The sequence below is a fragment of the Embiotoca jacksoni genome, unplaced genomic scaffold, assembly GCF_022577435.1.
Source record: "Embiotoca jacksoni isolate LCO1_2020_lvr unplaced genomic scaffold, fEmbJac1.0.p SCAF_19, whole genome shotgun sequence".
Classification (NCBI taxonomy): Eukaryota; Metazoa; Chordata; class Actinopteri; family Embiotocidae; genus Embiotoca; species Embiotoca jacksoni.
Window position 1 is genome coordinate 8,890,477 of NW_027185329.1, and position 16,444 is coordinate 8,906,920.

Consider the following 16,444-nt stretch of genomic DNA (forward strand, 5'->3'; position numbering starts at 1 on the left):
ATTTATGACAACTCCTCCCACTCTAGTTGTGGCACCTTGCATGTGTTTTTCCTGCGTTTTCTGCGGCTCCTGTGGAGGAGGCAGTCAGATGGGCAGAGGTGTGTCCGGTGGATGAGCCACACCAGAATCATCTCTTCCTGACAGCACTTCCTGAGGGCTGGGGATGTCAATTTACTCTCCAACTCCTCCTAGCAGGATTGTATTTGTCTTTATTTTGGGCTCTATTAGATCTGCTCTTTGCTTTAAATTTCACCACAGGCAGTAACGATTTACATGTCTCAATGTATGTCTGTATATATTTTAAATATTGGTTAAATATGCTGAATATAAATTTGTTTTCCTTTAATCCACACTTCTCTGTGTGGTCTCTTGTATTTTGTCTGGACTTTTAACTGCTTCATGACACATAAAACTCACAGCAGATGGGTTTTGCCACATGTTGTGCAACTGGAGCGTATGCGATAACCCTTTACTCTGCTTTTAAGACTGACAAGTTAATTGACTCAAGGCAAATTACAAATGAAATATTTCTACTGCTCTCACTCTGAGATTAACAGAGAAAGATTTATATTAGAAACCAATGGACTTCAGCTGCACCTTTTTAATGCTGTAACCCTGAAAAAAGCTACTGCAGCTGAGACACGCTGGCATCTATTAATACTTTTGTAGTAAGTGACTTTTTTTCATTACAGTGTTCTCCGATTCATCCACCTCGACGGCACGGCAAGGTTACAACAGACGTTTTGCCCGCAGAATATTTAATTAACCGTTTTATTGATTAGTCTCACTGATGTAAATTGAATGTATAGAAATGTTGCAGTTAATGTCGCATTGATTTTTACCAGCAGTGAAGAAAGTTTGAAACAAAAAAAACACAAAATCTGCATTTGCAAAAAAAAAAAAAAGCAACTTTATTTTTTTTTCTCTTTTTACTCTTTGTCTTATTTTGTGATATTTATTTCTTTACTGGAGTAAAGAGTGAGTAGAAACACATGAGAACACAACAAACTATGTCAGCCAGACATACATATTCAAACATTGTGAGTATTGTGACAACGAGCTCATAGAAAATTGTATCCCTTCTGCTTACTCTGTTGACTTTTGGCTCACAGTGTCTGGTGCCCCCTTACTGACTCAAGCACACATTATCAAAGGAATGTCCAATTATCTGAAGTAAAGGCAAAGACAGGCAAAGGACAATCAAATTATCAGTCCAAGGAACTTAAACGTTTTAGTTTGGCTTATAGGTCACTCACGGTCCTGTCCAGCTCAGTGGGTAGAGAAAGGCTTCACCATTTGCAAGGTTAGGAGTCTGATCCCTGCTGGGGCCACACAATGATGAAATTGTTGGCTCCTGTGGGACGCTTTCCAGTTATCAGTGTATTCATCCTCTCCTTTTTGTTCCACCAGCCCACGATGCAGAAATCACTTGAGGTCTGCCATCTTTAAAGGACCTTCCACATTTATTGTGAATGTGTTTTATTCCACTCTCTACATAGCTTGATTTTCATCACTGTCGCAATTTCAGCTCATACATGACACTCATTGAGCTTTACATAGTCAAGTTATCACTTTGAACATTTTCTTTGTTCTTTCAATGTTTTGAAAAGAGAAAAGATGATGAAAACACAATTTTGGGTAAAATGCATCCATCAAGTTCAGGGACTGATAGACCAAACACTTTGTGATTTTTAGTAACAACATAAAATATATAGTGCATAAAGATGGTCCAGTTATGAAAATGTTTCTCACAGTAAATAGAAGGGGAGGGATACAAATATCAAAATCTGTGATGGATGTACATTTCTGTTCGTCTGTCCTAGTCTCATGAAGGGAAGGGAGGTATTTTTTATTTTATTTTTTTCAAATTTGGCACAAACATTCACTTGGTCCCAATGTTTACCTGATTCAATTTTAGGGGTCAAAGGTCACAGTGACCTCGCAAAACAATTTGTGGCAATAAAGCAATAACGTATGTGCTAATTATGACTGAATTTCCCACAAATGTCCATTAGGATAAAATGATGAAGTAATACAATTTTTATATCCAAAAGGTCAGTTTTAATGTGACATCAACTTTTTCTGCAAAAGTAGTTTTCTGTCCATTATTTAGCACCATAACTCAGGACCAGAAGGTGGGCTATGACCATATTTTAGTCAGATACTGAGTTGGTAAACATAATCTTGGGTGTCCCAACTCGAAACTGTGCTGATTGTAGAGATCTTCTGTGCTGTCAGGTTAAAGATGAGTGTGAAGAATTTACATTTTAGAATTTGTTGCAAATTTCCATATTTAAAGCATTGTCTACTGTCAATCAGCTTTTTTGGCCAATGTGATCACAGATAAGGATTGCTTTAAAGTCTTAACTACTATGTGATAGAAATAAATGTCAACTGCAACTTGGCGGAGACATACAGACGTGAGGTGGTTTTATTTTTGTAGTTATATCATATTTGCAGAGTATAACTTCATACTCTAAGTTTTGTTTGGTTTTTATTCCTGGATCTCTGATGGCTGAACTCGAAAACACGCAGGTCATTCTGTTGTTGCCAACAGGCGGGACTGTGTCTGTCAATTTATTTATACAGAAGAATTGCATGAAAGGAAGGCTGGTCAGACAGATGACAGTATCAAACACAAAACCTGTGTTTTCCAATGTCTGTTAACACCCACATCTTTGCCACTGAGACTAAGTGCCTCCCTCAAGGAACAAGTCCATGCATTAAAAAAAGCATGAATGGCCGAGCTCCAGTAAGTTATACATTTCAGCTTGTCCCTGTGAGAGCCTCTGTGCAATACTGTGTGGAGTTGAGGAAAGCAGCCCTGCCACGTTAAAGATTTGATTAAGTAAAACCCGCAGCTGAAGTTGATTGATTAAACGCCCTCGCAGTTTTTTTCTTTGAGTTTTTTTTTTTCAGCCAGCAGCAAAGTCAGAATGCAGAAAATACCTTATAGCTTGTATAAGCTTATAGCATTGTGAGGAATGTAAATGTACATGAAAATAATTCAAATACATTGGTTAAAAATAAGCTTTTTAATTCCCCTTAATCTAAACTTCACTACAATGCACATCTTCATTTAGTGATTATTATGTTATAATTCAAATTTAGAATTTTTTTTTTTTTTTTTTTCTTGTTGTTTCATGCATTCCTTGGGAAAGAAAGGGGGAGCAAAGATATGTATTTCCAACAAAATGTTCATATTCTGTGAACTTGAACAAATTTAATGTACCCTACCCTAGAGCCATTTACAAAAAAAGACATTCCAAACAACACCCAATAAATTGCTAAATATTTTTTATTTGCAGTGTAACACAGGAGCTTCACCTTTAATTCTGACGCGAATATATGATACTTTATCTTTAAGATCCGCCGGCTGCAGCGGGGAGGGGGAGGCTGCCTGCACACATTGCGCAGCGTGCATTGGTCTGTTTCGTGCTACCTTGCCTTCCCTCTCATCCCGGGTAAAGGCAAGCTGACAATGCTACTGGACGATACCTTCGGTGAGGCGGGGGAAGACGGCATGACTTCATCATGTCAAATGGAGCACTGCAAAAACATACCTTCCAAAGCAAGTTATGTTCCAGCCTAAAACCTCATTTAAACAACGGGGCGAATGTTTCATGTGCTCAACAAACAAGTGACAGATGGTTGTGATAATGCATTAAATGCTTCAATTGAATTCTGGAAGCATTTAAAAAGATTACTCCATTCCACTGAGTTAAAGTAACATCTCTCAAAACCAATTCTGTGCTGCATACATTTTTTTATTTTTTTTATTTGTATTTTTATAATTTAAAGTACTTTCACTCCAGGCTATTTTTGTATTATTTAGTATATACATAAATGACCTGAATAAACAAAATAATAATGCAAATGTTAAAATAGATTGCCATTAACGGAGGAGGAGAAAAGATGGGAGAGTGCCGTGAGTTGAGGGGTGGCTGAAGAGGGAGGGCCGGACGCATGACATCATTCCCTCAGCTTCTCTGCGCGGACAGAGCTCTGGTTTCTCCAAGTGCGCACGGCGGCTGCTACTCAGGGAGCGACTCCTCCTGCCGTACCCAGGCGCGTCCTGAGCAACCTGCGCTCTTGGGGTGGATTTTAAAAGCATTATTTAGCCCGGCAGAGGAACCCGTGTACTGCTCCTCACTGGACCTGCCGCAGGGACGCACAGGTTTAACACAAACCGGGGGATTATTGCTTGTTTTAAACATGAAGATGTGAGGGGTTTGTACGCTGAGAAGAAAGAAGCTGGAACTCCAACGCTGACAGAAAGGTAGGCAGACTTCTCTGCCCCCCTACCCCCCGCTGACAGTGTTCAGCGACTTTTCCCCACAAGAGCTGGGAATTCGAATCACGGTTTTATCATTGTACCAAAGCTTCAACAAAAAAATTTGGCATTTTGGCAATTGGTCTCGGAGCGCACGAGTCGTGCGCCGTTCTGCCGTCTAAGCACCTGCTCAGAGGCGATGGCAAGTGCCCAAAGCGGAGCATCATTTCAGAATACTGCAAAGAAGCTCGTTCAAGCAGCCACGGAGCTCAGCAATGGAGCGAGATGCTCGATAGTCCCGGACTCAGCGGGAGATCCGACTCAGCCACCGCAAAGCTGCTGGTGGAGGAGCAGATCTGCTGCTTGAACACCAAAGATATCCATCATTCTGAACGGCGGTCGGAACAAACACGACTTCCCTTTCAATTTCTCCCACTGAGAGTTAATTACAATTTTTTATCTCCTGAATTAAAGAAACCCGGGTGGTTCTGTAGCGGAGAGACGAACGAAGCTTGTCAAGGATTTATTTTACTCTCAGTATACCTTGAATAGCTCCGGAACATTATGCATATTTCTGAATCATCTTTTTTTTTTTCCGGGCGTGTGAGTGTGTGTGTGTGTGTGTGTGTGTGTGTGTGTGTGTGTGTTTGTGTGTGTGTGTGTGTGTGTGTGTGTGTCCATCCAGCAAGTGCATCTCCACAGGGGGTGTTTCATTTACCACTCAGTCGTGAGATGCTTTGCATTAGAATCTACAGATATGAGCATGCCCATAAGCCATGACACGTTCACTTCATCTTGCAGCCATAGATCGTAACTGCCACTTTCGCCTCTCTCTCTCTCTCTCTCTCTCTCTCTCTCTCTCTCTCTCTCTCTTTGTCTCTCTCTCTCTCTCTCTACCCCCCCCCCCCCTTCTCTTCTCTCTGTGAGTGCGCGAGAGCCGATGGGCTGTTTGATGTGACGTTAAAGCCCAAGATATACATGTTGGACTTTTGAGAGTGTTGGCACACACCCCTGGATCGGGTTTGCTTTTGCGCATCACGTTGTCTGTGGCGTGTGGAGAGGAGTTGGGCTCACATCGAGGTACGCCACTCGAGCTTTCCACATCCCCGCCGAGGTGGAGTCAGTACAGCAATGACACGGACTTTTTCTAAGTGCTGGTGATGCCCTTGTTGATGGTTGGAAACTCCGGTAGACTCTGTTGTCCCCGTGGAAATGTCTGACAAGCTATTTGATGTTCGCCACCAAAAATTATAGCCTAAAAAAACCCCCAAATAAATATAAATTATTAAAATTTGCATCGCATTTAAATAACTTTTACTGATTTCTAAATTAAAATAAATTACATTTCCTTCACCTGTTTTATTTGATTTTTCTAAATTACGCAGTCTTTCTGCCAGATCCATGGACTTGAAATGGAATAGTATAATGATAAAGTTTCAAAAGATGCGCAAGAGGTCTCTGTGTTTTCATTATTTCAAACCAGGGCAAACACTTGTCCTGTTTTTGCATTCCGCACGATTCGGATTCATTATCTGAGAGCATTAGAGATTTCTGATATCTGATGAAGGTGTTTATTTGGAGGCTCGCGTTGACATATTTGCCACAAAACAATCTCGTCTATCATTTTCCCGAAGTTGAGCATTTTCCATCTTGTTCTGTCTCCTGTTTCGATCGCAATGAGCGCATCGCGGCTCTGCAGAGCTCATAAAAGCCAGAGGAGAGAACAATATCTCGCCCGCGCCCGGGTTGTTAAAAGAAAATGGCTTTATTCATTTTTCTCTGTACCCGTGGTAACTTAGTTATAGCTTTTTTATGGTTCCTGGAAATGGCTTACAGGCTTGCAGAGCTATGTAATGTAATCAAATTTATGATGTTGCTGTGTATTACAATTCCCTGTTATGCTCCGTCACACGAGAAATTTGGAGTGACTCCCTTTTTCTCCCCCTCCTCCTCCACCCACCCACACACACACACACACACACACACACACACACACACACACACTAATGAATGCCCAGGAACAATAGAGCAAGGCAGGTAACATCCACCAGTGGATGAGAGGGAGCACACACCCCTTGCCTGCACCAAACCTCTCTGGAAATAGCCTACATTCCTTTCTAAATTATATTCAGACTTATGCTGCCACAGATTTATTCTGGCACCCAATCATATGCTTCTTGAGTTTTGCCATTTCCATATTTCATGCACATTTTATTTCAATAACAGCAGAAAGTTTGGCCTCCTGCAAGGAAGACATTAAAATATGTGGAGCTCAACCACGGGGATGAAACAAATGATGTAATGCATGAGTTGGTGTGTGCAGTTTAACACAGAGATTTGCATCAACTCCCTATTTGTCTTTGTCATGTTATATCTTTTTATGTGTGACAGCACCTGATTTCAGGCTACTACTTGTAAAATCTTGATGTTTCAGTTTTAATTGTAGTTCTGATTCCCACTTCGACAGAGACGTTCGATATGTTTCAGTCTTTAAGTTATGGTGCCACCCAATGATCACTGCGACATGAGAGGATCATTCATTGTCCGCTGTCGTAACAGCTGGGTCTGCGAAGAAGGACAGCCATTGCCGGAGTCCTTCCCTAATACCTAATGGGCTGGACACGTTTTATTAAGCGTCTGCTCACCGAGTGTTTGTTCATGCAGCAATCTAATACCCGTGTTGCACATAGAGAGCACGCACTCCAAAACGATGTGGAATGATGCCGGTTGTTCGAAAATCTGAAAGGACCCAGTGAAAACTTTATTCTTCTCTATAAAATAAAGGATTTCTCGAAGAACAACCATGTAATCCATCAAAATGGTAACTTTAGTGTGAACTACTGCCAGGCTCATGTTACCATTTTGATGAAAAGGTTCTTCAAAGGGCTCTTGATCCTTTAAAGATACCCTGTTGCGAATCTTGGTAGCTCAGAAAGCTGAGGTGCAAGGTCAATTCCTGTTGTGTTTTCTTTACACACAAATGTGTCAAAGATTGAAAACACTCATTATGAGGCCTGTGTAGTTTTTAGAGTGCAGAGCGTCATCGGTCACCTTTTAGCGAGGTGGATCTGAGTAATGGAGACATACAGGTTTGGTTTTCCCTGTGTACACTTCCTAGCTTGACATCAATCAGCCAGCCTCTTTGTATGTATGGGTGATTGGATGGCATGTTCAAGCAAAGGGCTTCAATCATGCTTACCTGCCACCAGCCGGGCGGTCGGTCAAGATAGTTTCGGGCGGTCGGTCAAGATAGTTTCAGGCACGCAAGAGGGGCCGCCGCTGCTTACCCCACATGTGCAAATAGACATGGTGACAGATGTGCACCTGCTTACACACACACACACACACACACACACACACACACACACACACACACACACACACACACACACACACACACACACACACACACACACACACACAAGAATATATACATTTATTACATTTACAAAATGAGCCATAATTCACATTCTGCAATCTCATTACAGGCCACCAAGTCGAAGTGTTTGGCCATGTCATTAATGCAGTCAAAATGGAAATGGATGCGGATGTCTGGCAGAGCTGTTTGCGGGAGCCCAGACACAGTAAAGCAAGAGCAGACAGAAGAGAGAGAGAGAGAGAAGAAAATATTTAATCATAAGCACACTTTATGGAGAGTTTTCACCCATGTGCACTGCGGCAGTCTAATTACCAGCAGAGCGCTTGTTAGTTGTCACCTCCAGATAAACAGTGGGCTGTGTTTTTTTTCTCTCACCCCCCCCTCCCACTCCAACCGTCCCCCCTCCCCCCTTGCCAGAATTTGAAATTCTAAGTAGCAGAATGTCAATTTCAGACCATCTCATCTCGCACTTTTCTCACCTTCCCCCGTTGAGCCACATGTAAATATACAAATGTTATTTGCTTTCAACATTTGTAAATGGTCAGTGCAAATATAACAAACAGCAAAAGATTGACATCTGTAACTGAAACCCCAGTAGTTACCTCTGCAGAGGTAATTTAGAGTTTAATTATTAAAGACAAGCAAATGAGGGACAGTGTGATGTGACAGAGCACTTCTTTACTCAGCCGTGTGTCCATCTGTGGCATATTGTACAGTGAATCTTGTATAGAAGCATATGGTCCTCAAATCCGTATGCAAATGAGTTCTGGAATATTCTAACAGCAAAAAAAGAAATTGTCCTTGCATCTTTTGAACATTGGTTTGTCATTTCAAGTAGCTCGCATATAAGCTCTTTAGAGAAAGTTTTGACTGTCAGAATGGGGGCAAAATGCTCTATTCGCATGTTTTCCATGAGCAGTCTGACCTGGATTGAGTCCACCATGGAGCTTGACACTTTAATGGCTTTGATATGTACACATTTTCCTGGAACATGCCATGATGTCAGGAAGGGGAGAAGCTGGGAGATCCTGGAATAATGCAAAATTGCTCCTCCGTTCCCAGGAAGGAAAGGAAATGCTTGTGAAGGATGGGGCTAAAAGCCTCTGGGCCCTCCCCTCCCTGTCTAATGTGTTGAGCTTCATTTCCAAACGCTATTCCATAAAGCAGTGTCTGTTCATGTCTGCCAGTCACAATTCCAATTGAAACAATGTGTAAGGGCTTAAGTGGCAAGAGGAAGTATCTTGTGCCCCTTTATTTTCTGCTTGAAAGGTTTGATTATGTTGTTTTCAGTGTTTATAGTGGAGGGAAAAATGCAACCTTGTCATGGTTCAATTTTGTTGGTTAGAAGAACGCAGCATAATCATTAGGAGTCCTACTTCAGGTTAAAGCAGCATTCAAAGGCTCTTTACTCAAGGATAATTGCCAAGGTAATGTGTGTGCTTAGACAACCTGAGATTATGGCAACAAATAATGTGTTCAGGTGTGGTGAAAAGAACACAATCAGAGGGGACGTGACAGTGGAGGAGAAACTGGGGCAATATATCCCTTCTATTAAAACTGTATTTCCATGTGAGAACAATATCAAAACAATACTTTGGCAATAGGAAAACAGAACAGCACTTGATATCGGGGCAGAATGGTTAACTGAAAGACATTTCTTGAAATAGGAGTGACTTGTGTTAAAGAATAACTCTGGTTTGTTCTGGTTTGGCTTGTCCCAGCATATCTGCTCCAGCTGCAGAAGTGATCATCATGGCCATTCCAGGCCGCTACTTCCTGTGTTCATGTTCACTTAGATTCAAAGAAAAGCATTTAAAATGTTACATGTAAGACTCCTGTTTATTTGGAAAACTGCATGATTCCTAGTTTCCTTCAAATCTAGGTAGCACATCATGCAGAGCCACAATAGTCCATCCATCCATCCATCCATTATCTATAACCGCTTTATCCTGAACAGGGGGGGGGGGGGGCTGAAGCCTATCCCAGCTCACATTGGGCAAAGGCAGGGTACACCCTGGACAGTTCACCAGTCCATCACAGGGCCACATAGAGACAAACGGAAACAAAGACCATTCACGCTCTCATTCACACCTAAGGGCAATTTGTAGAACTAACAATTAACCTGAGACGCATGTCTTTGGATGTTGGGAGGAAGCCGGAGTACTCGGAGAGAACCGACGCAGGCACAGGGAGAACATGCAAACTCCACACAGAAAGGCCCAGGCCCGGATTCGAACCCGGAACCTTTTAACTGTGAATTAACAATGCTAACAGCCACAATAGTATTATGGGAAATAATGCTAATAGGGTTCAAATAAACTGGAATTATCCATTTAATATATATAACATGAGTTTCACTTTAGTTATCAAAATAATACGCATACTGCACATCACAGAAATGGCTGAAAATTAAATTAAATTTGGTAGCTTAATTTCCATAAGACCACATTTCTTAGAAACCCCGTCAATTTCAGTTTTTCCGTTTTTTCCGGTCAACCGGAATGAGGTTGTTTTTAGGGTTGAGATGAGATGTTAGGGTGTAGAGCCCACTGACTGTTGGCTAGTTGCAGAGTTCATTGTGTTTATAAGGCCAGTTTTGTTTGGAAATGTTTTTTTTCTGGAGAAATTGTGGGAATTCCTCTAAATTGCAAACTCCCGTAAATAACGCAGGGTTGAGTTAAATTTGCATTAATTCTCGTATCCCAAGTTAGCCATTAGTAGCTCTGTTTGCAGTGTACTCGCGGAAGACAGCTGTCACTGGATTACTACTTAAAAGCCTGATGATTCTCTGGCAAGCTCTGGAGTTTTAAGAAATATCTTGCAATGGACATCCCCAGAAAGTGGAAGTCCCAGTGTCTGTAAAATGAGTGTCATTTCTCTGAGTTCAGATTTGACCAAGTTCTGTCTACATTTTGAGACAATTTGCAACAACTGGACACCTACATGTATCTAGTACCTTAGTATTATTTTTATTTTTTTTGCGAGCCCCATCTGGTTTACAATAATCAAACTTGGTAAACAGTAAAGGAACTATGTGTGTACAGGCCTTGAGCTCTTATTGTACATAGAGATTGATGAAAACGATGCCTTTCAGCTCATCTCTACTGTACCTGAACCTTTGTAAAAACAACAACAAAAACCTGGCTTTATATTGAATGGTTGCTACTGCACTAAGAAGAAATATCACAGTATCAGCTGAACAGGTTTGGTGTAGGGACTCTGTCGTTGCCGCTACGTGCTTGTTTGAATGTTAATTCAGCTTTAAGCTTTTGTTCTCCTTTTGTAAATATGACTGGGGATCGACTAGATGACGGGTACGGAGGTAAAGCATGCAAGAGATTTTCCGTGACTAAAGTTTGGCGGTAAATAGTGCCATATTCATCCCTTTATTTACCATCTGAATCCAACAGATCCGTGCAACAAACAAACATCCATCGCTGCCAGCTTGAAAGGATGTTTTCCGGAAAGCAGACAATTAGGAAACCTCTCTCTGGATGAGACAGATGTAAATCTCCTCGGGGAGACAGTTCTCCACAGGCTTATTCGCCATTGCAGCCGTCATCCGCTCTCAGGGGTTGTAACTCTTGAAGGTCACGGTAGCATTTCACCTCCCCCCTTGTCTTTCCAATGACATCTCCTGTGGATGTCACAGGACAAAGCCTGACCGACACATGAGGGAAGTAAGTGCCATGTGGTCGCCAGAGGGCCCCCAAGAGTGCTTGAAATGTCCAACAAAACATGGCCCTTTTTTTTTTTAACAGTGAAGTACAACTACTTATTTCCTTTTGCTAAAATGGAAAATATAACCGCGTAGTGCTTGAAAATGCGTTTATATGGGAATACACAAAATTCAACTTGTGTTTTCCAGTAGCTACCTCTGTGGGGGCCAGTCCAGACAATATACTTCATGGGCATGATGGCACTCTTAGAAGCGCACATGATTTTAAAGACAAAACAAGAAAACAAGACAGTGAAGATCTAGTCTCTCATTCAGGGTATAGAGAGATGGAAAGCAATGGGTTGACTGCTGATTAAATATTGACTTTAAATGTGGTTTAGCTGGGCCTACTGGGCAATAAACATCCCTCAGTAAATAATATCCATCCATTGAGTATAGTAGAAACAGTCATTTGTGGGAGCCAGTTTGGACGGTCGCTTGCACAAGTGGTTTACATGGCCCACGGGTCGGGTAGGAGGGCCTCTTGTTAGAATTTTGCTGAAGGTCCCTGGGAGGTCAGGACCGACTCTGTCGCCGGGTGTTTTCTGCCAAGCTGGTGAGTGGAGGCTGATGATGGTCGGGGTCAGTGAGGCTGATGCATTGTGACAACGGCAGGAATAACAAAACACTGTCTCGCCTGTTTACTACGAGCCTGCATCATAGTCAGAGGAATCATAGAGAATGAATGATTCATACACTGTCTTGGATAGTCATTTATGTTTGATTCAGAGCCACGCAAGGCGCCAGCCGTGGTTCTCTTGGGGTGTTGTGGGGTCATCACCTGGAGTGGGCGGATGGTTGAAGGTGCAGGCGAGGAGAAGAGGGAGACAGAGAGACTGTTGCACAATAGCTGGGCAGAATTAAGACAGAGGGAGGAGAGCATTGGCGGTGGCCTTGTACATTTCATCTGCAGGCCCTAATAAAACCCTCACAGGCCGGCATTGATCTCCCCCAGAATAATCCATTTAGACTGAGCGTGCCTGGCCATGTGGGGCCTCTTCAATTATTTATGGGAGAATGCTGTGCAAGCTTCCGTTGGGATGCAACAATGTGCCCTGGGAAACCTGTGAACTGCAGGTTGCAGGAGAGCTGGGGGAGACATTTGGAAAGGAGAAAGGGCAGATGGAAGGAGAAAGAATGGCTGGAGAGGGGTATGAGGGAGAGAAGGAAAGGTGGAGGAAGGAAGAGATGGAGGGCAGGCGAAAGGCATGCAAGGAGATGAGAGGGAAATGGAAGGGAAGACAGGAGAGTGCACAGCAGAAGCAACGATAATGTGCGAAGGTGAGGAGAAAGATGCAAAGAAGAAAGACGATGAGGTGGTAAGTTCGTGAAGGGAGCGCTGAAAGAGGAAGGAAGGAGGAGGACTGCTTGAGACGGTTGAAAGGAATGATGAGGGAAGAAGGAAGGATGGAGGGGGGGGAAGGATACATGACATGAAGGGGAATGCAGCGGGAAAGAAATGAAAGAAAGGAGATGAAAGAAGGATGTGACAGAAAACAGAAGGTAGAAAGGAGTGAGTTGAAGATACTGAGGAGCGGATGAAAGAGAAGTGATAGAAATTAGAAAAGATGGAAGGAAGTAAATAGGAGAAATACAAGCTATTAAAGGAAAAGAAAGAGGAAGAGAAAAAGAAGTAGGTGAAGAAGGATGGGGAGGGGAGGAAAGATTATCTAGATGAGGTAAGGAAGCATCAGAGGTAGAATTATAGATGAGAGAGGCAGGAAGAGTTGACTGGAAATAAGGCCGGATTAGATGGATAGGAAGAGGGTGGAGGATGGGACCTTTTTAAAGCAAGTCATGAACATCTATTGATCATGCCAGAGTTATGGTTGCCATTCTGCTAAGTGGAGATATGCCAGGGTGACTGCCAGATCATTATTTCTGCTGCGATCACCTTTTGTGCAAAAAAAAAAAAATAATAATAATAATAATAATAATCTGCAGTATTCTTGCCTTCAGTGTTATGTACCGCAGGACAAAGTAAAAAACAAACCAAAAAAAAACCTAGAAATTTAGTGGCCACTTCAACTGTTTCAAGATGTCGCAAGAAACAGGATGATTTAACGTTTTATTTCATCCCATCGGCATACTACTTTCATAGTTTTGAGGGCTGGATGTGTGATCCGTCTTTGCAGCACACTGCAGCTCTACACGCCCACCTCCACATCCTTAACTCCCCTCCCTCTGCCCGGTCTATATTCTGCAATTAGCAGCTCACACGGCTCTCATAAATCCAGACAGATTTGTCTTACCTGATTCCCTAAGTGTAATTCCCAGCACCCTATTAGGCTTTCCACCCAGACTCTGCTGCCGAATCCGGATTTCTGATCCTGTGGAAGACAACCAGAATTGAAATTTCCATCAGTATGGTCTAGAGATTATGTCTGGTACATTCTGAGAGGGTATATCTTCATTTCACAACGGTTTCACCCTTGTGACCTCTCTAAAGCTTTTTCTAAAACATAAGCTTCGGGTTTTTTTTGTTTTTTTTTTTTAACCAAAAAAAATCCACTATTTGAATTTTCCCTTCATGGTACAATTACTTCTTTAATCAATTTCCTATAGTTATTTTCCTACAGCATTCCATATGATGGGCATCTTTAAAGTCCCAATTCATTAATCTTGTTTCTGCCTTTACATTAATCCTACAGACATTTCATTTTTAATGATATGTTAAGTCACACAAATTCTCAAAACTAACAAAAGAAGAAGCAACTTCAAAGTCCTCAAAGGATTTGAACCGTTAGTGAAATCGAGCAAGCATGCAGAATTGAGCAAGCAGAAAAAGGAAAAAGGACTTTGTAGTGGCTATTACGTAGGTGATGTCAAACAGCCTAATCAGATGGGCTAAACAGTGTAGTGGCGCAGCAATTAGGGAACGATAGCATACCAGAAGGTTTTTCTTTCATTTGTAGGATGCCATTTCTCACCACTTGTTGTCCTCCCATGCGCCCACTGAGGATTTATTGTTTGTCCATGGACATTGATTATCGGATTCTAGTAATTGTTTTGCCTTCGCTTGATTAACAAACCTGTGTTTTCTCCAGAGGCTAGCTCAATAGTAGCCTTTTAATGGCAGGACCCTGGCCAAACTCCTAATGCAAGCGGAGTATTTACCACGATTACAACGGAGGATCGTGGAGAGGGGCAGAGGAGGGGGAGAAAACCTTCTTCATTTTCTTATTTTTTGTGTCAGGGGGGAGCATTGTTTTACACCAATGAGACAGCTAAGGTCATTAACTAATTCCTCAGCGAGGGTGCTTAATGACTTGTCCCATACACAAATCTTTGGGTGAGGGTGGTCCCCTTGGCCGATGCGTCCTGTTGCTGTGATTCCTGTCCAGCACCGCACAAGATGATTGATGGTAGATGAGCGGGTGGCTCTGCAAAGCATGGCGTTACTGGCATGTCAGGAATTCCAGTAACCTGCCTCTTTTTTTTTTTTTTTTTTTTTTTGAGGGGAGGTTCCAAAGATATGAGGCGAAAAGAAGAGCGTGTCCCAGCTGTTGAGGAATAGATACATAATGAGAAAGAGGATAAGGGGCGACGGAGAGCTTTAGGAGCAGCTTCAGGTCATGCTTTGCAGCTCAGGGGTTTGAAAGATTTGAGGGAATCGAGGTGGGAGGTAAGCACAGTCGTGTATTACCCACATTCAGTGTATCTCCTTTCATAAGCCCTGATGCTAGTCAGACCGTTACCTTTCATTTGTTGCCTTTCGCAGATATAGGGCGGCGAACCCGCCATGCTCTCCCCACTCTCCGACAACACTCCGACTGAACTACTACTCTCATCCCAAGAGCAAAGCGAAAATTCCAGTGTTCTCTTCAGCTGTCACGCAGTACAGGGAACACTCTTGTTCCTCGAAGTGCCTGGAAATTTCCATCGCCACGGCGTAGAAGTTTTGTTGTTCTGTTCAACATCCAGAAAGCGTCTGCATCACCCGTGCCATATCGGTGTATGAACTAATACAGTCGCTCCAGCTGTTATGGTTGAGACACTGAGGAAAACTTGGTAGCAGACACAACTCATTGACACTGACGGGTTCACACCAGGGTTGTGGCGGGGATCAAAGCAGACAGAATAGGGGCACTTCCAGATCAACACTCTCCAATTTCTGGTGGACATAAAAAAAAAAAAAAAAAAAAAAAAAAAAAAAAAAAAAAAAAATGCATTTAAGCTAATCAAGATATTGATGGCTTCATGCTGAAACAATACATTTTGTATCTGTTTGTGCTGATATTCTCTGTTTTGATGACTGAGTACCGCAGTGTGGGGGTCAACAGAAAACGTGCTTGTCTGGTTAAAAAAAAAAAAAAAAAAGGTTGGAGGTGGCTCAGTTTGCGGTAATTGCAGAAATACAATGCAAAGTCATCTGGCAATGCGATCCGTTGTTTTTCACTGATATCTGGAGCAACACCTTTTCACCAAGCAGCTCTTTGCATTTATTTTTCAACGCGGTTTCATTGTCCCGTTGCCCTCTGACTGAAGCAGGATGTTGCTTTGAACTACCTTGCTGTACTCTTCTCCTTATTGGTCTCTCAGTGATTCATTTTTGGCTTGAAGAAAATCGTTCCAAGAACTGCAACACTAACAAATTTGATGATGTTTATATCTATTTGCTTTCCTTTGTAGCTCCCCTCTTTGCTTTTTCAAGACTTAATCAATTTGTGGTCGCATTGTTTTTGTCCGGGCATCACTTGGTTATTTGTCACTGCAGGGATTCACCTGACTATTGTACTCCTTTTATGTTGATTTGATAAAGACCGAATGCCTACAAAATGAAGAAAGGAGGTATGCAGAGAAGGGGATTTTTATGCTGGCTACCACTCTGACAATTACCTTCTGGTCTCAAACTGCTACTTGAGTTGTGTTGTTGACTTTTACCTTTTTTGCTGTGCAACAGTTTGCGCCTTTCGCTCAAAGCTGCTGCTGAGGCAAGAACAGGATGCTGAGGGAGAGGAGGAACGAGGTCTACTTAAAACTAATTTATTTCCGCTGTCGCCTTGTTGGGTGAAGAGGAAGTGACAAATGCGAGCTGGTTGTTTATGGGAGCTGGCTAAGTGCTGGCGGGGCT

General features: G+C 42.3%; 1 protein-coding gene across 7 annotated transcripts in view; it reads left to right on the top strand.

Moving 5' to 3' along the window:
* The first annotated feature begins 4,017 nt into the window (after window positions 1-4,017).
* Window positions 4,018-16,444, top strand: part of ptprsa (protein tyrosine phosphatase receptor type Sa) — a 228,639-nt gene continuing 216,212 nt past the window's right edge. For all 7 annotated transcript variants that reach the window (XM_069153384.1, XM_069153386.1, XM_069153385.1 and 4 more), the window contains exon 1: window positions 4,018-4,279. The gene's annotated coding sequence lies outside the window, so the exon portion shown is untranslated. The remainder of the gene's footprint in view (window positions 4,280-16,444) is intronic.